General features: G+C 44.9%; 1 non-coding gene across 1 annotated transcript; it reads right to left on the bottom strand.

The window, feature by feature from the left end:
• Positions 1-5,285: 5,285 nt before the first annotated feature.
• Positions 5,286-5,357, bottom strand: TRNAL-CAA (transfer RNA leucine (anticodon CAA)). The gene has a single exon. It is a non-coding gene; the product is annotated as a tRNA-Leu (tRNA).
• Between the last annotated feature and the right edge of the window lie 20,920 nt (positions 5,358-26,277).

The following is a 26,277-nucleotide window of genomic DNA, read 5'->3' as shown; positions in this document are numbered from 1 at the left end:
CGTTCAAACCCACCTCCATCAAGTCGGTGATGCCATCTAGCCATCTCATTCTCTGTCGTCCCCATCTCCTCCCGCCCCCAATCACTCCCAGCATCAGAGTCTTTTCCAGTGAGTCAACTCGTCCCATGAAGTGGCCAAAGTATTGGAGTTTCAGCTTTAGCATCAGTCCTTCCAATGAACACCCAGGATTGATCTCCTTTAGAATGGACTGGTTGGATCTCCTTGCAGTACAAGGGAGTCTCAAGAGTCTTCTCCAACACCATAGTTCAAAAGCATCAATTCTTCAGCGATCGGCTTTCTTCACAGTCCAACTCTCACATCCATACTTATTTATTTTTTCTTAAAATTGCATTCACTGATGCTTCTAGATAAATGCTGAAATAATAGTGATTTTTTGTTGTTGTTGTTCAACACCACTCATGAATCGCCTGTGCAGTGTTCCTCCAGTAAATGTGTAAACAACTTTTTTGTGGTCAGAAGAGTCTCAGGATGACTAAACCACTTGGAAGGACAGGCAACGAGCCTCTGTGAACTAGAGCTTGAGTTTGATTTGTCATTGTACAGATGTGGGAGACAGGGACATCATCCCACCACTCCCCAAGGAGCCTAATGGAAGGGGCCAAAATGACACCAGCACTGCCAGTGTGCAGGAGGGCAGACACACCATGGACGATGAACTCATGCAAAAGCTGGGCTGAGCAGCCTTCCCCGCAGAGTCCTGAAGTGCTCCAGCCAGGCTCACCTTCAATTACAAAACTGACCGCTTCAAACATGCTGGAAGGAATCCTCTGTCTCAAACCAGACACCTGCCTGCCTGTGACAGATGTGGCCCCACAGGCCATTCTCTGAGCAGAGTGCAGCTGCATCCAGAACAAACACCTCTCTCCGAGGGCCTGTGTTTCACTTTAATAGAGTTCAAATTGAGTGTCCAGAAACCTTGATGCTTTTTTACTTCCTCGAAGTCTGCAGGGATTCCCAGGCTGCCTTCCCACCCACATCACAGGTCCTCCTCACCAGAGAAGGCTGCCACTACTGAAGCTTACCAATTGTTTAGGAAACAGTGCCCAGGATGAGTTGTTGAAAGGTTGGCTGAAAACATTAGGGAGATAGATAGATAGATATAGATATAGATATAAAACGTCACACTTGCAGGCAAAAGGTGTGTTTGTAATTGCTTCCAGAGCTTGGGGAAGCTCTGGAACAATAGCATTGAAATTTTTTAAAAATACACATTCAAAAGTCCCATCCCAGGCTAACACAATTAGAATCTCAAGATGATAGAGCCTGGGAATCAAAGTTTTTAACAAGTAATATTAGTTATCTATTACTATATAACAAACCACCCAAAACCCAGGGGCTTAAAGTAGTAAGCACTTATTATCTCTTGTTAATCTACAGGCCAGCTAGTCTCAGCCTTGCTCATTCGTTCATCTGCGGTCATCTGCAGTTTGGGTAGGTGGTTCTACTGACACAGGCTGGGCGCTCTCATCTGAGGGGAATGGGCTGGCTAAGGCTGGTCTATGATGACACTGACCAGGACAACTGAGCTCCCATCCACACAGCCTCTCCTCTTCCAACAGGCTGGCCCGGGCTTGTTCAGGGTTCTGAGAGAGAGCAAAAGCAAGCAAGACTCCTTACGGCTTAAGCTTGGAACAGGTACGCTGTCACTCCTACCTCAGTCTATTTGGTCAAAGCAAACCATAAGGCCAGTCTAGATTCACAGAGAAAGGGAAGGGACTCATGTAACCAGCTTAATGTAATAGGTAACCCACCTCCTCATCAGAGTCTTCATGGGAGAAGCCCAAAGTCCCACTGCAGGAAGTGTGGGTGTGGGAGGGATGAAAACTGGGAACATTTTACAATCAATCTGCTACACATCTTCCCTGGTGAGACTCACACAGGCAACCTGGCCTCAGTCTACACACCATCTGTGTATTCCAGGTGCCAGGGCCTCCAGAGAAGGCCACTCAAGGCCTCCCGTTGTGCCATGCATCCATGGGCCTGAATTCTCACATCCCAGCGTTTGCACCTTGTTTCTAGGACTGGAACCTCAATCTTGTCAGCACTGCAAAGGTAATCTTAGACTGGGATCACACCAATCAACTCACAAAAGCCTCAGTTCTTCCAACCAAAGGCTGATCAATTCCTTTACACAGAACATGTAACCAGCTGCCCAGACATTCAGATCAGCATTCTTTTCCTATAAGCAGAGACTTGGAAACACAAATCAGAACCAGAAGGCTGTTCTATGTATCAGGTAGGGCCACCGTAGAAAAACCAGCTCAAATGGACTCAAACAAAAAGCGAAAGTATGGGCCACACAGTACAGTTGTGTGGATCTGGCTATAGGTCCATCTTGACCCAGGAGCTCAGATCATGGTTTCTTGCTTGGGTTGTCCTAACTTTCAGCTCTGGCATCTGTTATCTGGGTTTCATTCTCAAGCTGGGGCCTCTGCTCCATGCTCGCTGCCCCAGAGATCTTGTGTCCTTCTATACTTCAGCAGGAGAAGCAGGAGAGAGCAGCCAGGAAGTAGGTGCCTTATAGGATGACAAAGTATCCCAGGTCACCCAGGACTGATGAGATAGCTTTGGACATGGGACTGTCCGTACTAAAACCAAGAAAGTTCCCAGTAAATCTTGATAAATAGATCACCCCAAAAAGTCACTTTAGCTTTGACACACGTGACGTTCGGCAACCAAGAGCAATGCCCAGAGATGATCCAGCAAGCCAGGCTGAAAATAAATGACCTAAGAGATTGGGAGAACTCAGAGTGATTTTGAGGAAATTGATAAGCGCAGAAAGCACAGCAAGATTGTGAGGAAGGGTGGGAGGGTTCTGTGTTGGAGACAGTTGAGGCACAGTGGCCAAGAGGAACGGAAAGAAATTCATGGACCCAAACTGACTGATGACTGGTGTGAATGAACCAGACGACAGAGACAAGGCGCTCTACCTCCTCCAACTTCCCACGGCTTCTCTTCTCCAGAGCTCTGGCAGCTGTCAGAGGATTTAGACACTAAAATGATTACGGTATCCAGCCTTCCGCCCTCCTCTGCACACATCCACACACAATACATGATTCAAAAAATAAAGTGCAAGGAATTCCAATGAAATTTGCATTTTCCCCACTTTCTCACTTTGTTGATAGCCCATCTCTTGGTGTTCTAAAGGCGCAACAGATTTGCCCACAGGGTCATCCAGGCCTACTCCTCACAGCATAATGGCCTGCTGACCGGGGTGTCTTCTGATCAACACTGGATGCTCCCACAAGGCAGGCAATCCACCTAAATTCCCTTCATAGTCCCAACCAGGGCTGAGCGTAAACATCAAGTAGACGGTGTTCTCCAATGAGGCAATTTGAAGAGAGTTTAATAAAAGGTTATTTACAAAGGTATGGATAATGGTTCTTGATTCTGCTACACATTTAATATCCTGGAGAGTCTTAAATAGTACTGCTGCCCAAGTCTCATCCCCAGAGAATCTGATCCAACTGATGTAGAGCTGCACTGTCCAGACTGAGATATGTTTTAAGCATAAGTTATGCACCAGATTTTGAAGGCTTAGTAAAAAAAAATGAAAGCAAAATATTTGCTTTAATAATTTTGAGAATGATTTATTATTGAAATGACAAAAATACGGAAATTAATTGTATGTTTCTTTTTCTTTGTAATAGCATGCTGCTGCTGCTGCTGCTAAGTCGCTTCAGTCATGTCCGACTCTGTGCGACCCCATAGATAGCAGCCCACCAGGCTCCGCTGTCCCTGGGATTCTCCAGGCAAGAACACTGGAGTGCGTTGCCATTGCCTTCTCCATGTAATAGCATAGTACTAGAATATCTAAGATTATATATGTAGCTTAAATTCTATTTTTGATGGACAGCACTGGTCCAGAACACAGCCTGGGCATCAGGCTGGAATTTTTTTAGAACTCCTCAGGGGATTCTAATGTGTAACCAAGGTTGAGAAACACTGGCTCAGAGAAATCATAAGAGACAATGCAGTAGCCTGTGACTAGCAATAGCAGGGAATGTTTCGTCTGCTCTGGCAAGGGGAGGAGGTAATTACAGGAATACTGGAAGGGTAATTCTGTGAAGAGAACTACCAGGCAGGAGCTGTGGTCTTTCGTGGAGGAATGGGGTTCAAGAGGGAGGAATCCAGGGCAATAAACATTCCGATCTCACTCTCCTCCTGCCTGGATCCCCCACTGGCTATCCCCACTGTCTGAACACAATTGACAGCCAAATGACAGGGGAGCTGAGCTGATATCGTTCATCCAGGTCACCCTCCCTAGATCAAGATCAAGACTGAAAAGGACAGAGAGTGGATTTGAAGGGGCAAAAGGGCGATATCCAACTCAGGCACTCAATGCATGTCCTGGAAATAAATTAAGAGCCCACCAGATAAAACACAAACCTTTAGAGTAGTAGTATTAACCACAGGTAGGCTGTACACCTCCCATCTCTCCAGTCCTGAGTTCTGAATTAAAATCCAATGAGAAGTGCAATTAGCATTATTTGAGTTACCCAGAAGAGCTTTCAAAGCTAGGAAGCTCCCAGTAATCCTCTTTACTCACAAACTGTAATTTTGAAGTCCTTGGTTACTTCAGTTCCTATAGAAAAAAAAAAAAGAGTCAGCCAATAATCTTAATAACCACAGTAGGGGCTGTACTAGGCTAAGCTATCATTGAGATCTACCTGTACTCTGGCTACAGGGACAGTGGACTGCCAAGGCACGGCCTTCTCCCTGTGATCACAAAAGTGGAACCAATCACTCAGACACCTATCAAATCCTGCCTGTGTCATAACTACTATTGTTCCATTGTTAAATCCACGATCAACAGGGAAGCAAAGGCCTCGCTGCTACTCTAACAAACTGAAGGAACACATGGCAGAAGGGGGAAATGCAGAACTGTGATCAGCAGCCAATCCAAGTAATCATAGTACGGTAAAAAACCCATCAACCACAGACAGAAGAAAGAGGTGACACCCCCAACCCCACACCCAGCTCCCCAGCTCAGAGAAGCCTGGGGACATCCACAGAGGGGAGACGCTTTCAAGTCAGTAAGAGCTAACACGATTGTTGTACTGAATGGGCCATTTCAATTACTGAAATGAAGATTTCCTTAAGACTTAAACTGGTCAGAAGACATGCTGTCATTGAAGTGAAGTCGCTCAGTCGTGTCCGACTCTTTGCAACCCCATGGACTGTAGCCTACCAGGCTTCTCCATCCATGGGATTCTCCAGGCAAGAATACTGGAGTGGGTTACCATTTCCTTCTCCAGGGGACCTTCCCAACCCAGGGATCGAACCTGGGTCTCCCACATTTGAGGCAGACGCTTTAACCTCTGAGCCACCAGGGAAACGTATGAGTTTATCCCAAATTTCATCTAAGACCAAATCTACATGTCACATTGTAACATGCCATGGAAGAAGGAATGAGTTTCCTGCTGGAATCCCCAACAAATTCAGGTCAGGCAGCAAACCAATCCCATGTGCTATATTCCAACCGGCCATTTAACCATTTATTTGACATTATTCATATGGAAAAACCAACATCTTTTGTTCTTGTTCTTAGAATGTTTCTTTAGTTTAATATGGTGTAAACACAGTTTGAGAAAAAAATATTACTAAGAGCAGTCTTTAAAGATTGTCTTCACCCACCTTCAAAATATTTACAGAAATGATGAAAATCAGAATGTTTTCAACCATATCCAAAAGAAATCTGCTCTGTTCTAGTTAAAATTTACAGATGGGGAAAGAAAAAGTCTGTCACAATTAAATTCAAAGCAAAAAAAAAACACTGTTTGGAAGCCAGAAACTACAAGATTAATTCCTCATGGACCTAGAGAAGCATTCCTTTGTCAGGAAAGCTTTTTTGAGGAGAAAGCAACTGTGGCCATGATTACAGGTATTAAATGGACTCACTTTCCCTTCTGAGACTTGTCTGATAAGACACAGACTATGATAAAATTGACTGCACCATTTCTCTGTACAGGCCTGTGTACATAAAACCACCCTCCCCATATACCTCCCCACCCGGTAGGAAGTCACCCCAAAGAGCCCACTTGGTGGCCATTGTTTCACAAATGGCATTGTGTACAACTGCTAGGAGCCAAGTTCTAGGAAATCACTGAGCCCCTTCCCCAGCAGAGCCCACCTCCTTCTGCAGGTCCTATTCTTGACCTGTTAAGATCAATTCACCTTTCCCTGCCGGTCTGAAATCATTGAGAAGTAAGGACAGCTCTTTTACTAAAGAATTGTTACCTTTTCATGTGTTCTTCCTCCCTGAAAAATGATAAACTCATGTCAACTGAGCTGATATTTTATTCTATCTGAATATGACACAACTCGCATTCCCCTACTTTCATGCATAAAATATAACTATGCCACTTCTCAGATAAAAGTCAAGTTCTCTCATCTCAAGGATGAATATCTTGTTCTGTTTATCTCTGTGTTTCTGGTGTCTGGCATAAGGCTTGTCACTGTATGCATTCAGTGTTTGAAATCACATGTATAAGAAAAGGATCTTGGGGTCATAGGAGACCCCTGCATGCATAGCTGACTAAGGGATAACTGAGGACAAAGCAGGGTATCATACGATTTCTGCATGAGCTTTCCCCCTTTTCCCTTTGCTCAACCTCGTTGGTGCCTAAGGATTAGTAATAACAAGTAAGAAGAGTAAGGTGGTCTAGTGGAGGACAGCTCTTGCCTTCTTTACAGTTACACTGGCTTCATGGGCAGTAACACAGGGCCCCATGCTTGGCTTAATGCTCTGTGTTGCCTTCTTGAAATTATTAATAATTTTTTAATAAGGGAGTCCTGCTTGCAGTTTCATTCTGGGAGCCTTTGTAAACATGTCGCTGGTCTCTTTATAATATAACATGGTGAGGTCTGGGGGAGGGGTTGGGGAAGGGTGTAATGCTAATTTTCTGAGGAACAGGAACATTCCTAGAGTCTGTTGCCTTCACTGACTTCCTAAGAACAAATGCAGGTGTCCTCTAGGGGACATCCTCAGCTCAGTGGCCCCTTCCTCCCTCAGGCATTTGGAAAGCTGATCCCTGGAGTTATTTTCAGCCTCAAACCCATAGGTTTGAGTGGAAAACAAACTTGATCTAGTTTATCTTTGACATTGCTGCTGATATTTATTTATTTTAGCTATTTTTCCTGCTGGATAAGAAAACTCTTTAGGAATTTTTAAGGTTAAAATATTCCCTCAAAAGTGCATATGTATTATGCAAAAAGCCTTCCTTTTTTTTTTTTTTGGTTTAAATTCTGTCAACAATCCCACTTCTCCTGTATCTATTTTGATTCTACTTTTCTTAGAATAGTCATAAAAATTTTTAAATAGAACTTGTTATTCTCAGTAATTTTTTGTTCTTTAACTGTTGCTTCAGAGAATCATATTTTCAGGGAAACTTCTCATGTGGTCACCCTTATGATGAGATAATCAATCAAATGAAGGCTCACAGAAAAATTTATTAACTCAGCAGAGAAAAGCCTCCTGCCAGGTGCTTAGCTGAGTTATTAATATTGGAAATGAGTGCTGAATTGATGATCAGTAGAAAAACTTCTAAGTAGACATTGGTTTTAAAATTTGATTTTCCCATCCCTAATGAAAGAACTGCTCATACTATATTTCACTGTATAAAGATGTGTCGAAGCTGTACTTTCATCCTAATATCTGCTCTAATGAAAGCACGAAGTGTCTTTATTAGCTCTGGGGTGTTTGAGCCCTGCCATTGTGAAATGTCAATTTGAAATCAGAAGCTACATATTTAATATTTATTCAAAAATCATTGCTGTTTTTATTCATGCTTTTATTCAGCTTAATGTCCATAGTAGGTGATTGATATCCACAATCAGAAATACCTACATACTTTGGTTTCAAGGAGTTTTTCTCTTCTGTTTTTGGGCTGATGTTTGTGAAGAGCTGCAGCCATGAGCAGGTGGCCCTGGGGCTCTGTTCAGCCATCTCTCCATTTCCAGGGCTGATGGGGCTGAAGATTCTGGCCATTTCCTCCCTGATCTTTGTCCTGAAGGGGCAGACAAAGTCTAGGGCAGGCAGAGCAATGAGGGTAAAACCAGTGAAGCCACCTGAGTAGCTCAGTGCTCTGAGAGAAGGCCATGAGACTATCCTTCAAGTTCATTGCCTTTACAGCAGTCCAGGCCTAACTGTGACCACATGGAATTGGGCAGGTTAAAGTAAGTGAATACGTGCCAGCAACTCCAGTAATTTTTCACCTCAGTTCACCCCAGAGTCTCAGATCTGCTCAGTTTCTGAGTCCTAAAACCCGTTTACACCCACAGAGGTTGTGGGAACTTAGGGTCAGCATCGCACAGAAAAACACTTCGGGGAAGATTTATCCATCATTATGGATTTGTTGCTGCTTAGGCAACCCACTCCAGTGTTCTTGCCTGGAGAATCCCAGGGACGGGAGAGCCTGGTGGGCTTCCGTCTATGGGGTCACACAGAGTCGGACACGACTGAAGTGACTTAGCAGCAGCAGCAGCAGCAGTCATTAAGTTATGTCTGACTCTTTGTGACCCCACGGACTATAGCCCTCCAGGCTACTCTATCCATGGGATTTCCCAGGCAAAAATATGGACATTATTCCTGCCTCACACATTGGTTACATAACCCACCTATATGGGTCTCACTGTCCCAGTTTTCTTAGCATAGTTTGAATTCATAGGAATATTTTGTTATCTGTAAAATAGCGTTAAGGCCCTCCAAAGTTTCCCCTTAGCCTTAAAATGCTATGATTCTGTGATTCGAGGGGAGATGGAGAGGTTTTTCCGTCATTTCCTCTCTTTCAGGGAGGAGAGGGCAGATGGAGAGCAGACTGGGGCCAAGGCAGCCAGGAGAAGCTGCAGTGGCAGCTTCAGTGAGGTAGGAGAGTGTGGGGTTTGACACGTGGTGTGTGCTGGTATGTTATTTCATGCGCGTCTTCACCAAACCACATCAGATGTTCCTGCGGACTGAAGTTTCAGAAGATCTGTTTCCCAACTGTTTTCTAACTCTGACAGCTCTCCAAAAGTTTACTTCAAAATGCCAGAACTCCTTTTGCTTTCTTTCAGCAAGAGAGCTTCAGCGGCATCCATTTATCAACAATAAAGATAACAACACCAATAATAATAATTAAGCCTGTATTATCCATAGAATTTTTAAACAGCTTTTGTCTTTGATGAGTCTATGATCTGTGGATTCTAGAACCACTTTGTCTTTAAATCCCTCCCTCCCTCCCTCCTCTCTCACTGATGGTCGCCCCCCTCCCCTACTCCTCATTCTGAAGAGAGAGCTGCCTGGAAGAGAGATGGCCAGGATTTATAAGCTATGTGCTCTCTCTTTCTGTAGCAGCTGAGATGGAGCTTAGAGAAAAGAATCTGAGAGAAAAATTTGACCAGCACCCTCATTTTACAAAGAAACTGAGGCTCAGTTTATTCTTCCTCAAGCTCTATTGCCATCCTTTCCTGCTCACCAGCCCCCTGTGTCCACACTTCCTACAGACGCAATAAAGCACAATTGCAAGTAACACATCGGTGGGTGCCTGTGATTCAGCTCCAAACTCCCTTTCCAGGCCTTTCCCCAACTGCAGCCCATCATGCACCCTTACGTTTCCCAAGCTAACTTTCTTTCTATTCCTCATACATCCATCATATTTATCTCCTTTCACGCTATCACTTACAAATTTCCTTCTGCTGAAAATGCCTTTCCTCCTTCCCCACATCCTCAAATTTCAACTTGGTCCATCCCTCAAGGTCCAAAGCAAATGCTTTGTCTTCCGTAGGCCATCTGCGTCCCTCCAGATTCCCTAGGAACAGCTCTTCTTTCAACATGTGCCAGGCCTGTGCGAGGCTGGTGGCTCCAGAGCTGAACTGCAGGCTGTCCTCATATGTGACACATTCTCATTTTCATGACAGTTTATAAGGAATACCAGCTGGACTCTCTGGGCATGTCAGGAGCCCATGAAGTATCTGTAAAAAGATATATATTTTTTTATTATTATTACATCCATGCTATACTAATCCTGGAGCAGCTTCTTTGGGTTGTCCACGTACGAAGTAGCTTGACTTCAATACAAAACCCAAATTCAGCTTTAGCCTTTGTAGGTTTCACTGTGGGCTCATATTGGAGTCATTTTCCTTGGTCCACAATCATTGAATACAAATGTCTTGTTGCTCCCAGTCGGCAGTCTTACAGGACACTTTGGAACTTCAATTTCAGCTTCTCTGGAAGGTGGCTGCCCATCAATTTGAAGGACCCAAATCTAGATTCCCAACATGCACTTTGCATATATTCTGTAGTCTCAATGTTAAGTCAGACCATCCTAACGTGCCCTGTAGCATCATAAATTCTGAGCCACCAGGAGGAACTTTAGAGGGTGCCTCTTGCCTGGGAGACCTGTAAAATGAGGCTGCAGAATAGAGATGGATTCTTGCTACATTACAAGCCATCAGGTATTCTATGTTTAGCTTTCTCACCTGGGGTCTTAGATGCTCTTAACCCCAGGATGTAGTCACTAGTGGTTTTAAATGATAAACCATGTTATCCACCATGGCCACATTTGGCTTTTTTTTTCTGTCCAGTTTCTTTCTTTCTTTCTTTGTGCTTCAAGGAAGAGAGTATGTAGAGTCAGAATTACTCCTCCTGAACACCCAGGGGACCACAACCAGCTTTCCTGGTCTTCACTCCATTATCCAAAAATGGAATAAGAAGGCAGAACTGTAAAAATAAATGCATACTTTCCTTTTGAAATTCATGAGAATGTTCATGATTTTTACCTGTAAGATGACAAAATGGGATAAGGTGATATACAATACAAACAGTACTGTAAGTGCTCAAGAAACAAGAAAGAAAGAAATGCAAAGAAAAGAGACACTCAACACTGGGAACCTTAAATTCTGAAAGAGAAAAAAAACGAGAGTTCAGAAAGATCTAGCAGAGAGCAGGCCTTCCAACTGTTGTCATCCTCCTATTGTAACCTGAGCACCTCTAAGTTTTCAGACTGCCAAATCAGATCTAATTAAAAGAAAATGGAAAAGGACTTGGAGCCTTTTCAGCTCTGGAGAACATGCAGACAAATAAATTAAAAAGTGGGAGAAGTGGAACTAACCCAATAATCCGTGAAAAGCTCATTTCCCTCCCCGCCGCCACTGATGCAACAGTGTCCTTCCTCCCTCCCCGTTCTCTGGTTCAGGGGCAGTGAGTGAAGAAATTGGCTAACAAGATCAGAAAATTTAATTACAGTTTTGCCATCCCCTTCCAAGAAGTTGGCTGTCACACTTCCCTTTTGCTGATCTTCAGAAGGTGCTGTCTCTGATGAGCTTCCTCTCTGCTCCATCCCACTCATCTCCCTACCTCGGCTCAGGACAGTGGACATAGGCGCTTTCATTTGAGGGTTTAGCAGGATTAGATACAAAGATTAAAAGGAGCAGTTGGAAAAGAGAATATCATTATCCCCTCATTTCCTTTGGTCTGCCTGAGCAACTTTGTCTCCGTCTTATCCCAAATGAAGTAATGTGGGCGCCCCAAAAGCTTAGCATCCTTGAATTCCAGACCTAAAGAAGCCCCAAGACCCTTTAGAAGAAGCACGGAAACCTGCACTCAAGTGTTTGTTTTGCAAACCAATTTAGAGATATAAGAATGGCTTCCTTGAGCAAGATTTCTACCCAGTTTCTGAAGTGCTTTGAGCTCAAAATGAACAAACTAAAGAATAATGTGGATCAAGCCATGACTCCCCACAGGTGGGAGAATGCAGCATGATGTCAAAGGGAAAAAAAGATGCTTGCCATTTCTGTCTTTGGTTGGCCAGAAATGTATGATCAAATCCAGGATGCAAGCTATAGGAGAGTGACACGGAGAAGACGTCTTCAAAATTTTAAATTTAACGAATAAAATAAGGCCCTTTGTTGGCTTTTCCGTCCAGGTAGAGCAAGGGAGCCAGACAAACTGTGTAGAATTTCTTGGCTTTCATGGAACTTAGATGCTGTTTCTCGCCACAGAATGTAGTCATCTCTGACATACTTGAACCACAACGAATCATCTCCTAGATTAGAGCTAACCATTAAAGCCCAGAAAAGGTAATAAGAGCAGCTTGCCTGCAGTGGCTTTTGTCTCTGTTGCTTTAGTTGCCAAGTCATGTCTGACTCTTTTTGCGACTTATGGACTGTACCCTGTCAGGCTCCTCTGTCCATGGGATTTTCCCACAAGAATATTGGAGTTGGGTGCCCTTTCCATCTCCAGGGGATTTTCCTGACCCAAGGATCGAACCCTTGTCCCCTACATGGTCAGACAGATTCTTTACCACTGAGCCACCAGGGCTTTAGGGGCGGCCTGGCTTGTTCAATGGTGGTGGGAAGACAGTGTGATGGGAAGACAAAGAGCCAGCAAAGGGCAGATAGGCAAGAAATTCATCACTATTTTCAAGAGGGGGCTTTCCAGGTGGTGCTAGTTGTAAAGAACCTGCCTGTCAATGCAGGAGACATAAGACCCATGGCTTGATCCCTGGGTCAGGAAGATCACCTGAAGGAGGGCATGGCAACCCACTCCAGTATTCTTGCCCGGAGAATCCCACGGACAGAGGAGCCTGGCAGACTATAGTCCACAGGGTTGCACAGAGCCAGACACAGCTGAAGCAACCTGGCTCACACACATGATCAAGAAAGATGAGAATTTTTCTTAAACGCTCCTTCATAGGTGGTTGTATCAGTCTGGATTACATTTGGCTACATGCAATGGGGTTACCCTCCAGCAGGCAACAAGAGTCCAAAAGGAGATAGTCCAATGCTGTTGTGACAGCTCGAAGAAATGTTCAGGGACTCAAGCTCCTTCCACCTCCCTGCTCTTCCAGTTCTTCATAGTCATAAGGAGCAGTGCAACCTACATGTTCCAGGCAGAAAGAAAGGGAAGGGCAAAGGGAAAAAGTCAATTGTTGGCCCCATTGGTCAGAATGAAATAGCTCTCCTGAAAGTCCCAGGCAGTGGATTCTGTTTACATCCCATCAACAAGAACTGGGTCCAATGGTCACTTTTACTTCAGGTCACCTATCTAATTAGACACATTGCTGTCCTGCACTAATCAAGGATCAAGGTAAGGGAAAAAAGAAGAGCACGAAAACAATTAATATTTACAATAGCCAGGATGTGGAAGCAACCTAAATGTCCAATGACCAGAGGAATGGATAAAGAAGACGTGGTACATACACAGGAATAAAAATGAATGAAATGATGCCAGCAGCAACGTGGATAGACCTAGAGATTATCATTCTAAGTCAAGTAAGTCAGACAGAGAAAGACAAATACTATATGATACCACTTATATGTTGAACTTAAAAATATGATACAAATGACCTTAACAAAACAGACTCCCTGACTTAGTGAACAAACTTATGGTTGCTGGGGTGGGAACAGGGAGGGGATGGGGGAGGAATAGATTGGGAGTTTGGGATTGACATGTACACACAGCTATATTTAAAAGAACCAACAGGGACCTACTGCATAGCACAGGGAACTCTACTTAATGTGGAGAAGGAAATGGCAACCCACTCCAGTGTTCTTGCCTGGAGAATCCCAGGGACAGCGGAGCCTGGTCGGCTGCCGTCTATGGGGTCGCACAGAGTCGGACACGACTGAAGCGACTTAGCAGCAGCAGCAGCAGCAGTAACCTATATGGGAGAAGAAGTTGAAAAAGAATGGATATACATATTCGGTATATGTATAACCAAATCATTTCACTTTATACCTGAAACTAACATAACATTGTAAATCAATTAAAATATAAAATAAAAATTAAATTAAAAAAGAAAAGCACAGATGTTGAGCAGATGACTAGCGGTGTCTGGCACTGAACGAGCAGTCAAAAGTGCCTCAGGAATTGAGAAATGAGGAAAACGATGATCTGTCTCTTGGGGCCCAAGTGGGCTTCTAGGGTCTTGTCTACTAGGAGCAAGGAGTGAGTGGATGTGGAAACCAAGGCTGTGAGATAAGCACTGCATCTGGAAGCTTGGACCACTGCACATGGCATAGAAGCCTACCCTAGTCACAAGCAACATTGACTGTATCCTGGACATACTGTTCCCCAGCCAACCATATCAGCACACAGAGGTGGAGAAGATGCACGAGATAGCGAAGAGCCTGACTGAGCTAGAATGTCACAACAACAGCCCATGCCTCCAGGAGCTTCCCCTTTCACTAGAGAGTACCACTGGGGCTGGGCTGCAAGCCTGGAAGGGCATCACCTGGCAGATAGAAATGATACTGGAAAGCAGACAGGGAAACCAAAGCAGAAAGAATCAGCAAACAAAGGCCTCCAAAATCATCTGACCTCTCCTCGACCTCTTAAAGCACCAACGTGCCCAGTGGGTCAGAATAAGGCTTGAAACTGAGCGTCTGCCAGTCCAGGAACAGGCTCTTCATGGTGGTCTTGGAGTCGTAAGGACCATGGTGGCCTTTACAGGAGATCCCTCACCCCCTCTCTTGGAGTGGCGGCAACCAGACAGTCACACACTGTCATGCCCAGCAGCTCCAACAGCACTCGAGGCTCCTGTCATAAGAGGGTCTATGGCCTGACCTACCTTGAGTGTTTGTGCCTGGAAAAAAGAAAACACACAGAGTGATTTATTTTCCAAGAACCTGATAAAGGGGAATAAAGAGGTAAATATGGCCTGCTGGGAGATGTTCTTCTGATTCTTTCCATAAAGACAAGGGTAGCTCAAAGCCGCCTCCATCCACACTCACCTGGGAATGGAGTTAAGACTGAGATCTCATCAATCGGTGGTTTGTTTGTACATCTGTGATTCATTCCACTGCCCTTGTGTTCACTGCCATCGCCTGAACTTGCTGTGTTCTTGACAATATGCTAGGGGCTGCCAGATGGAGTTCAGTTATGAGACTCCATCCTAAAAGGATTGCTTATGGAAGTACCCAAGAGACAAACCATTAATAGTAATGATACCTCAGGGCCGTATAGGTCTTCAGTGTGCACAGAATGTTTGCAAATCCTTTATGCCATTCATCCTGTACCACAGCACTGTGAGGTAGGCTGAGAGACAGCATCTTACGTGGTGGTTGAAGCTTAGATTTGTGATCCAGGCTGCATGGATTCAAAGCCTGGCTCTGCCACTGACTAGCTGTTTGACTTTGCTCAAAGTTATTTAATCTCTCTATACCTCAGTTTCCTCATCTGTAAAATGAGAACAGAAACAGCTGCTGTCTAATTGGATTGTTGGGAGGGTTCAGTTGGTTATTCTGCATAAAGCACGTTCAACAGTGCCTGGTACACCGTCAACTTTGGCTGTGTTAGTTGCTAATACTCCCATTTTCCAGGTGAAGACCCTATGTGATGCTCAGGGTAGAACGTTAGAGCTAAAGGAAACTCAGTTGTCATCTTTTATGGACAAAGAAATTGGGACACATCATTCATCAGGGGCCAGTGCTCTTTTCCTCAGGGTGATAAGCTGCAGGCCTAGAAACTCAGTCTGTTCCTTCTGATCAGGTATCCTAAAGTCCTGTCCAAACCAAAAGGAAGATATATGATGAACCTTCAAGCAACCTGCAGATTCCCCAAATTTCCTGAAATGGTTAATTGTATCTGTCATCGTAGCCAGGCTATATAGTCCCATTTTCTTGGTCAAAAACCACTCCATGTGTTGCTGTGAAGTATTTTTTAGGTGTGATTAGCATTTAATTTAGTAGACTAATTACCCTCCATAATGTGGATGGGTCTCAGGCAATCAGTTGAAGCTTTTAAGAGCAGACTGCTACTGCTACTGCTGCTGCTGCTAAGTCACTTCAGTCGTGGCCGACTCTGTGTGACCCCATAGAGGGAAGCCCACCAGGCTCCCCCGTCCCTGGGATTCTCCAGGCAAGAACACTGGAGTGGGTTGCCATTTCCTTCTCCAATGTGTGAAAGTGGAAGTGAAGTCGCTCAGTCGTGTCCGACCCTTAGCGACCCCACGGACTGCAGCCTACCAGGCTCCTCCATCCATGGGATTTTCTAGGCAAGAGTACTGGAGTGGCTTGCCATTGCCTTCTCCGAGAGCAGACTGAGGTTTCCTATAAAAGAAGAAGTTCTCCTCGAGACTGCAGTGGAGGGATCCTGACTTAGTCGCAGCCTGCTCCCTGTAGAATTCCAACTCAAGACCACGTCATCAGTTCTTCCCTGCATTTCCAGCCTGAGGGTCTGTCCTACAGATTTTAGACTTGCAAGATCCCACAATCACATAAGCCAATTCCTTAAAATAAATCTCTTTCTCTCTAAATAGAAAGACAGACAGACTTTTTCTCTGGAGAACCCTAATATACTACCCTTCCCAGAAGGACAGGGCAGTAACTGCTCAATGAGTTAAGCCTAGAATGCTATTGGTAATGTCTGCTGTCAATTTTGTAGCACTTGGTATTGTTTAGGCATAATTGGCAACCCCCAAAAATATCAATCAACCTCAAAATATGCCCCAAATTTTCCTATCCCTGCTAGACATGAAAGATCTGTGGAATACATGGCACCCTTTTCCCAAAGGCTTATAACCTAGTTAGATAGTTAGGGACAGTGAACTGGCCAGGTGTGGAGTGGTGTGAACATCTGGGGAAGAAGGGGCAATCCCATATGAATCCTTTAGAGGGATTTACACTGGGCTTTGAAGCCCTAAACTCAGGGATCTTACCTCACTCTGGAGGCCATATGGAGATTTGGGTGATGAGAGTCCAAGTATGAAGTTTTGCTCTTGGTTCCGTGGGCACAAGGAAGACGTGGTGTATTTTGAAGGAATGTAATGAAGGAGATTGTAACAAGGATGAGAACAGTAGACAAATGCTAGAAATTCTACAAATAAAAGTCCCGGGGTGGGGGGAGGGGGCAGGTGTGTGAATGATGCAGCCAGAACCTGGGACTAAAGCGTCAGACAGGATGGAGCGGAAGAGGGGCAGAGGATGAGTCAGGGTTCCACATTTCATTGTTGAAAGGATAGAAAGATGTCCGCAGGATAAAGGCCTCTGGAAATCTAGGTCCCAGCTAGAAGTCCAGGCTAAAGCTGTAAACTAAGCTGTGTGAAAATCCCCATCTAAGCCTGAGAATGGTGAGCACACAGAGGGCCAAAGAATGAGGACCTTGTTCAGACCCTTAGTCCCTCCAAAAGACAGAGGCTGAGAGGAGGGAAAGAAGATGCAAAATGTGGTCTGAGAGCAGAAGAACTCGGTCATGGTTGTGGATCTGAAATCCAGGGAGAAAAGCAAGAAGGACAGGATGGGAGATGATCACAGGTACTACTGTGGTTGCAGCCCCTCGTCATTCACAGAGTACACTCACATCTAAGGGATGTGAATGGTTCTGCAGTGAAAGAACTCACTTAACTTAGTTTAGCATGGCTTTCCCCAAGCTCACTGGACACAGTCATCTCCTTCCAAAGTTCTCAGAGCACGATCAGAAACACTGGTTCAGCCCAGCAGAACCAGACTGACATCCCAGGTCTCCCGAACACAGCATTTTTCCAATATATCACACAGAATGCCTTGAACTCTGCAGGGAAACAGAGTCATATAAATCCACATGTCAGGAATGCTAAACAGCCTGGACAGCTGGAGCCTGAAGCCACCATGAGGTCAGCACACATCTGGTCCATCTCTGAGCCCCCGGGAGCAGCTACCCATGCCCCCAACCCCCACCTCCAGCCTCTCAGGAAGAAGAGCAGAGAGATAAATAACTTCTTGAGAGCATTCCTACCTTCTCCTTTTCTGCTTTCAGTCTCTTCTCTCCCAGAGCTTTCCTTGATGAATCCACCATGTGCCTCAAATTATTTATTTCTCTTTCCAGAATTTCAACAACAGATGGATTAGAGTACCACATTTTTTAACAGCAGACACTTGAAATGCCAGAGGTCAGAGTCATTATGTGCTGGGACAAAAAACAGGGCTGGGGACTGGAGGGGAAGCCTTGCACCTGGAGGGGGTTGTTCCCCAGGAAGCCCTGGCAAGCTTCCGGTAGGGTCTGCACCCTGCTCCTTGCTGACTGGCTGGGTCTGGGTGGCCTGAATGTATTCACCACCCACCTCAGTCCATCACCTACCCAAGATGAAGTAGTCCTTCCTGGCGCCTCTTTCTTTCTGGGAGAAGCAGTGCCAGCTTTTGTAGTCTGGAGGAAAGGACCTGCCAGCAGCCAAGATCCTTGTCAGACTTCGAGAGCTATTTAGAGGTACTGCACCTTGAAGATCCAGAAGAGACATCACTGTTTATTGACTATTTAGAGCGGGGGTCACAAACTAAGGCCACTGGGCCAAATCTGGCCTGCTACCTGCTTTTATAAATAAAGTTTTATTGAAATACAGTCTTCCCATCCTTAATATATATTGTCCATGGCTGCTTTTGCTCTCAAGGGCAGAAAGTGAAAGTGTTAGTCATTCAGTCATGTCTGACTCTTTGCAATACCATGGACTTGTAGCCCACCAGACTCCTCTGTCCACAGGGTTCTTCAGGCAAGAATACTGGAGTGGGTAGCTATTCCCTTCTCCAGAGTTGAGTAGTTTTTTCAGAAGTCAGGTAGCACACAAAGCCCAAAATATTTACTATCTGACCCCTTACAGAATAAGTTTGCTGACTCGTTTAGAGGGAATGACAGAATATCATCCTTCCCTATCACACAGAGAGAGAGAAAGAGAGAGATTGTCCTCTCACCTCTGGGCCATTACTTATCTTTGCTTCTAGTCTGGATCTCTGTGTCTCCTGGTCCTCGTGTGTCACTGATAGTCTTTACCTTTCCATCTCTGGCCCTTCCTTGGGTCAGTTTCTCCTTGCCTTATCCATTTCCATCAATAACTGTTATATATAAACAAAGGGGTGTTGTTTTCTCATCTGTTGAACTGATTTAGGGACCAGCTTTAATTATGAAAGTGAATGAGTAGGAGCTTTGTATGTCTCTGAGGAAAAACTTCTAATTGCTCTTTAGTTCCATGGTTCTCATGTTTTCCCTGTTTTGATTCAATGGTCCAGAGTAGAAATAGTTCCTCCCACACACATATCCTGAGAGCTTTAAACCCATCCTTGAAGAATGCCAGTGTGCACAGTCTTCAGTTCCAGTTACCTGAGAAATAGTCAGCAGTGACCCCGAGAAATTCTAGCCCACGTTTGTAATCCGAGTTAAGAGACATTAATTGGAAGCAGGATCCTGTAATATCTTTGTCTGGGAGGTTTTTGGTCACTTGAGAGGTTTTCCACAAGTGAGCAATTATAGGGTCACAGGAGAAATTCAGCAGGAATGGTTTCATTTAGTATAGCACTCATCATAGTCTGACTTCTGTGATAATTGTGACATTATAAGCAAAATGAGAACTGAGAGTTTATCCTACTCATTTTCATAACCACCCCACCCAACCTGTCCAAGGATTTTGCCAACACATATTGATAATGATCTGCTGTTAATTACAGCTGATTCCTTGTACCATGAATATGTTAAATGATTTCTAGATCTTCCTTGACAAACATTGGAGTTACATTCCAATAAACGCATCATAATTTGAAAATATTGTTAAGTGGAAAATGCATTTAATACATCTAACCTACTGAACATTATAACTTGGCCTAGCCTGCTTTAAACATGCTCAGAATACTTACATTAGCCTACAGTAGGGCAAAATTACCTAACACAAGTCCTGTTTTATCATAAAATGTGGACTATCACACGTAATTTGTTGAAAACTGTACCGAAAGTGAGAAACAGAATGGTTGTCTGGGTACAGAAGGGTTGCAAGGAGACGGTGGTTTACCTTCATGATCTCAGGGCTGACTGTGAGCCTCAGTTGCCACTGCCCAGCATCACAAGAGGATCGTACTGCATATCACTAGCCCGGGATAAAGATCAGTATTCAAAGATTCAAAGTTTCTATCCAACAGGGATTGCTTTTCTACCATCATAAGGTCAAAAAATCATAAGTTGAATCATCGTAAGTCAAGAACCATCTGTACACTCATTTCCCATTCTGACGACTACTTTTCTGGGTAGAAGTTATTCATCCCATGTTGCATATGGAGAAACTGAGGCTTGGAAAAGTGAAATGGCTCATCCAGCTCTCATCCTGATAGGGCAACACTAGCTGGAATTTCTGTCATAGTCTGGTTCAGTATCTATCTTCCACCCCCATGTCTGAGTCTGTCCCAGATGACCTGACATGGACCCCTGCTTCCCTTGCCAGTGTCTGGCCCAGCATCAGCTTTACCCTGCACTCCTCTCCCACTCCACGCTTCCGTCACTCCTGGGCTTGCTCCTCAGGGAAGTGGGTACCTCTAGGTCAACCAGGCAGAGCTGCTCAGCAGAACCCCAGGTCACTGCCCCACTGACAGAGGCTGTCAATGCAGGGGAAGGCAATGGAGCACGCCCTCTTTCTACATTTCTAGGAGAAGGAAGGAGCCAGAGTCTCACACCAGGAAACCCATCTGGGGATGCAGCCTTGTGAGGTTTTCCCAGCCCGGCTGGCAAGCATCTGGCAGGTTGGGAAGCAGGTTCCATCCTTACTTGACCCATCCTTCTCTGACTTTCTGAGAAAGATAGACAACCCAGGAGCATCCCACATTCCAGCCCTCAGGAATTATGTCTGGGAAACTTTCTGCTTCCCAGGGGTCCTTCTCACTGTTGCCACCCATGTTCAGCCATCAAGCCTTCCACGGCCTGTATGAACACGACCCTGGTGACAATGGCCCTGTACATGTACTACTTGTCCTCCTGTTCTCACTCCAGTAGCTTTGTCCAAGCAACATCCCATGGGGGTCCCAGGATGTCAGTTGCTCAGTGCAAACCATGCACGAACCTCATGGGCCCGCAATGCAGGCAGCAGAGATTTTTGACTAGAGGCAAGCAGTCTCCCCTCAACTGGCTGCAACCAGCACTGTTACACACCCAGTCTCTGGGGCGTTCTTCCTCAAAAACTGGCAAAGAATGCTGCTGGCTCTGCACACCTGCTGTCCCTATGCCCAGAGAAAGTGAAAATGGTTTATTGCTGTCATCAATCTGCATTCTTACATTCCAGTAGCTCGTGTGAGGTGGCATGGCTGCCAGGGCCAAGCACTTGGTGTTCTGGCTACAGACACTGGCTTCCATCATCAGGTGGATCTAACCCCCACCCCCCAAACCACCAGCCACCAGTTCTCCCCTCCTCCATCCTTCCCTCCCTTTCTCTATAGGAGAATCAGAGAAGCTGAAATTTGGAAGGAATGTAGACATCACCAATTGCTAGGATTTTGAATGTAAGATCCAGGCATGGATTCTAGTAGTTCATGAATTTCTCAAAATTATATGAAAAACCTACCTACTGACACACACAAACACATACACACACACAGAGGTGTGTACTGTTCTGGGGTGGGTGTCTACAGCTTTCAATAACTTTTCAGAGGGTTTTATAACAAAAAAAGAAATAAAAGAGTTAAGAACAAGTGATCTAGTGTGGTCTCATTTGGCAGAAGCTAAAACCCAGAATTCCTAGAGCTTGTGATTTACTCAAGTTCTCTAGCTGTCTTTCCTCTCCCTTTCTGTCTCCACCTCTGATGTCCAAAAGGGATGCAACAAGAGGAGATCACTGAATCAGGGCCTTGGCAGAAACTATCTCTTTCTGCAAGGAAGCTCTTGACCCTGAAATATGCTCGTTCAGCCTATAGAAAGGCCTTTGGTGATCTGCATGTGGGGAGGGGGATTCTCACATATAATACACACTGCTGTTTATGCACAGCCCTGCCCTTCACTCCAGCTGCTACCCTCCTTCTTATCCTTTGCTGGGGTCACCCTCCGCTCTGCTTTGACTCAGCCTACACTTGTCCACTACACTCTCAATGTACCCCTTGACCCGTACAAACTTGGGGCCATCTCTCCTCTCATGGCTCCCTCCTGGAGGTCCCTCTGCACCAGTCACTGGATTGCCACCACTCTAAGGTTTCCACTACTTGTGCGTCATCACTGCTCTATTCAGAAGGCCCACACAGTGGCTGGAGCACAACTCTGACTGTTGTGAACTCTCCATACTAGATTCAGTGAGGTTGCCAAGAGGGTGACCAACTGTCCCGGTTTGCCTGGGAATAAAGGGCTTCCTGGGTCATAAGACTTTCAGTGAAAAAACTAGGACAGTCCTGGGCAAATCAGGATGTTGGTTACCGTATGAGGTCAGAGCTGGAATGCAAATGCAGACCTACCCAGCATCTACACCTTTGTTCTTTCAAAGCATCAGCCTGCAAAATACTGTGTTTGTGTTCAACACAGAGAACAGAAACATGTTGGAGGTCACACTCAACTGACACCTGCCTTCCTTGGAAGAATGATATGTGGAGTGAGCTTATTCCATGGGCTTCTAAGAATTAATTGATAAAGCTAATATATTACCTTAGGGTAACCATATGTCCTGGTTTTCCTGGGACAATCCCGATTTACACCTGTTCTCCCAACATCATTATTAATAGCACTTACTTTTCAGTCTCAAATTGTCTTAGATTGTACAATAAATTATATGGTCACCCTCACCATCATATCACAGAGCCAACTGATTAAGCTCTTGATTAATGGGGTCCTTCTCCATGACTATAACTAAAGCAGCATGACTTCCCCTGCTATTGACCAGGCACATGCACTCTGCAGGCCAGTCACCCCGAAAACACGGCATATCTGCAGCTCCCTCTCTCTCAGCTGATTGGAAATCACGTGGCCAAAAAAAGCAAGTCCTCTTCTGTCTGCCAAACAGAATGCAGCCTGGGGAATCAGTCTTCACATGACTTCAAAGAAGCAGCCCAGGCATTAATTGGCACTCAGGAAGATTTATGCTCCATACATCAATATCTCCTGCTGAGAAATAAGACAGATATAGGGCAGAAGGCAGGTCCTTTAGAAAAGTGTGTCTTGACAGATCTTTGAACCTAAAATACCTTAAATAATTGGGACACCGACTCAGGGACATACAAAATAAATGACCTGGTTTACAGAGTACACACGCCCTTTGCTTGCCCCGCCCCCAGTCACTTTCCCCTCTCCCTCCCCCATTCCTCCTCGAGAGTCTCCTGCGGCTTCTCCCTACTCCTTAGCAGGGCCACGAAAAGACAAATTGGGGTGGGGAGAGGAAGGGCATATTAGTCATCGGGAGTAGGTTGGATGGAAGAGGAAATGAACGGCTCTGGAGTCAGCTGGGAGATTTCATTGCAGGCTCTATTATCCTAGTCTTCTCATTAGCAGAGAAGAGAGCGTTAGGTTAACATACAGATATGCAAGTCACCTAGTGTGTGGTTGGAACACAGTAGGTACTCAGTACATATTGGATGGCAGTGGCCTTGAGACCGGTTAAGGGAGTAGCAAGATATTCACCTGTCTTATCATCTGTCTGTGTCCCTGGCTCTCTGTCTCTGTGTCTGTCTCCGCCTCTCTATCCAACTCTCACACACACACATACTTCTCCCCCTGGTTGTAAACTCAAAAGACAGCTGGGAGCTGAGTTCTGCTCCCATTTCTGTTCCATAAATATTTTGGCTGTAGAATGTACGCAGGATCCAAAGCTGAGGACCAGGACCCTGCCCAGTTTGCTGGGGACCCAAAGTGAGGTGGGGAACATATGCAAATCAACAGCCTCCTCAGTCTGACCTCATATAGGAAATGAAAGAGGGAGGGCAGAGCGCTGTGGGATGTGGAGGAGGGGCCCCAGGCCTCTGGAGCAGAGATCTGGAATGACATACTGCAGGGACTGGAACCCTTCAGCCTGCAGACCTGTAAGAAAGAGCCAGACAAGAAGGAGGAAGCCAAACATCCCCAGGCCCAGAGGTGGGACAGTTCATGGCCTTATGGAAAAATCAACATTCTATGTGTGTCTGAAAATTAACCTAGCAGACATTCTTCTTGTTTTGCTTGTAAGATATTTCCAAAGAGAAAAGCCCTTAGGCACATTCCTGATTCTAAGAGAACCGTTTATAATGGTTGAGTTCATTATAATTTGATCAATAAGGTCATGATCAAAGGTTAATTATCACAAGGTTGGTGAATAAAATCAACTTCCTATAGCAATCATAAATTACAACTCTAAAGAAGCAAATTCAGTACTTTACAGTAAATGCTTTAACATTCTAAATGAACATATCTATTTTTTTAAGGTTATCAGTTACAAGTCAGCAGGCCTTAGAGCTATTGAACAAATTTTTTAATATGATAGGAAAGCTACTCTTTGCCTCTTTTAGTAAATAAACTTATTTAGAAACTCAAGTTTATGATGAGATATAGAATAAGAACAGATTACCTTAAAAATCTGGGTAACTGGTATGTAAATATTCACTAATCACCTGGCCTTTCTGAATGAAGAATCATAGTCTATCCGTTGATTTACCTTTTCAAAACACTTATATCAAGAACTTCTCATCTTCTCAAAGTCTTTATTTAAAAATTCTCTCCACTAGCAGCAACTTAATTTTAATCAAAGCTGAATCAAAAATCTGGAGGACTTACAGTAATTTTTTTTCCATAATATTGTAAGCAGGGACACACCTGCTCATCTGCCTGGCCCTCTGCTTTTTCTCCTATAAGCTGGGGATAATTGCCCACCCCACCCCCCTCCCTTTCAGAGGGCCTTGTGATGATCCAAAATGCTATGACACATGAACTTGAGCCATTAGTTCAAGCCTCCTGGCCCTGGTTGTCCCCTAATCGTATGCTGGGAGTAGGAAGAACACTGGCACAAGGCAGGCCCCCAGTGAAAAAGATAGGACAGTTCCACAGGCAGCCAGAATTCCAGAAAGCCATTCTCTTGATTCCCAGAGCAAAGCCACTAAGCAGCCCTCGACAGATCTGTGCTCCAGACTCACATTCCTCTCTGGCCTGATCTGGCTGAAGTCCTCCAACAAGCCCTCTTTGCTACTGAGCACTCCTCACTGTCAGAGCCCTTCCATCGGTCCTGCTGTTCTCAGCTGTCTTCAAAGAAAATTCATCAAACCACCAGCCCCACCTCTCCAGTCCCTATGGGCTCAGTACCTATATGTTGGAGGCATTTAGCCCTTAGAATTGAGATATAGATCCCTGGTGTGTCCCCAATATTAGCCTCACTGCCCACATCTGTGGAGAGCTGGGAGCCTGTACCAACATGTGATCTGTTTCCATAGTTCAGAATCTGAGAGAGCCTGCAAGCCTGGAGAAACCTCTAGGTAGAAGTTCATTTCTCTGCACCTCTTTCACAGACCTTTACTCCTCTGACCAATGAAATCCATCAAGGGCCAGAGGTTATTTTCTAAACTGAAGACATAGGAACCCAGAAAAAGTGTGAGAAATGAAAAATAAAACAGCAAATGGATAAAGTGGAGAAGAGGTGGACACCAGATGGATCAAGGTAACAGTGGATGTGAGAATTGAAGACCCAGGTTACCAAAAGATGGAAAAGAAACCACAATGAGAGCAACACAGCAGGTCAGGAGTTTCAGTGAGGGAAGCCAAGTTAACAGAGCCTTCCTGCATGAAGGACAGCTTGGGGCCACACTGAAGGTAGGACCCCAACAGCCGTGCAATCAGGTTTAAAGGCTGACTGTGAGGATTGAAAATGTTTTTATTGAGATCAGAAGGAAAACGCTGCAAAGGACCATAGCTTCAGGGAAACCTACAGCTGCTAGAGTTAATTTTGTTAGTCATCCTGAGCAGTGTATGCACGATTCTGTTACAGCTGGTGGACTCAATGGCAACTAACTGTATGCTCCCATAGAAGCCATCCTGATGAAAGGAAGTCCTTGAGCTGGAGACAAGTTGGCACAGTGTGGAAAAGAGATGGATATAGTACGATCTTTTTCTCCATCAAGTCTTCTTTTCTGGACAAGGAAAAGACAAGAGAAACCATCTGAGGAACAGAAGCTACATGCACGGAGGAGGTAACCTAGAAACACAGTGAGAGCAGCAGCAAAAGTCTTCCATGAGGCAGGGCAAACAAGCAGGATGCTCATGCCTCCCAGAGACTCCTGTAGAGCAGGAACCAGCAGGCCAAGGCAGAAGCATGAGCCTAAACACAGAACCAAGCTGGCATGTGGCAAGGACTTGGTCCTCTGTTTGGACAGCAAATATAAAACCCTCTCCACCAGGCCCACAGAATATGATTACTCTTCCCAATCTCACTGTCCCACAGAACTTTCTCACTTTGCCTTATCTTTGGAGTTGTGGCTCTCAACCTGTGTCTCCATACATCAATAGAGACTGTCAGTTATCAGGTGAGTAGAAACCATTTTACTACTAATATTAAAGTACCTAAGTGTATGGGTGTTTTAATATAAACTGAAGGACACTAAGGTTATTTCCACAATGACGGC

The sequence above is a fragment of the Moschus berezovskii genome, chromosome 1 (genome assembly GCF_049115385.1).
Source record: "Moschus berezovskii isolate FMDL1 chromosome 1, NW_MosBer_1.0, whole genome shotgun sequence".
Lineage (NCBI taxonomy): Eukaryota > Metazoa > Chordata > Mammalia > Artiodactyla > Moschidae > Moschus > Moschus berezovskii.
The sequence above is the reverse complement of the archived record's forward strand: the minus strand, read 5'-3'. Positions and strand labels throughout refer to the sequence as shown.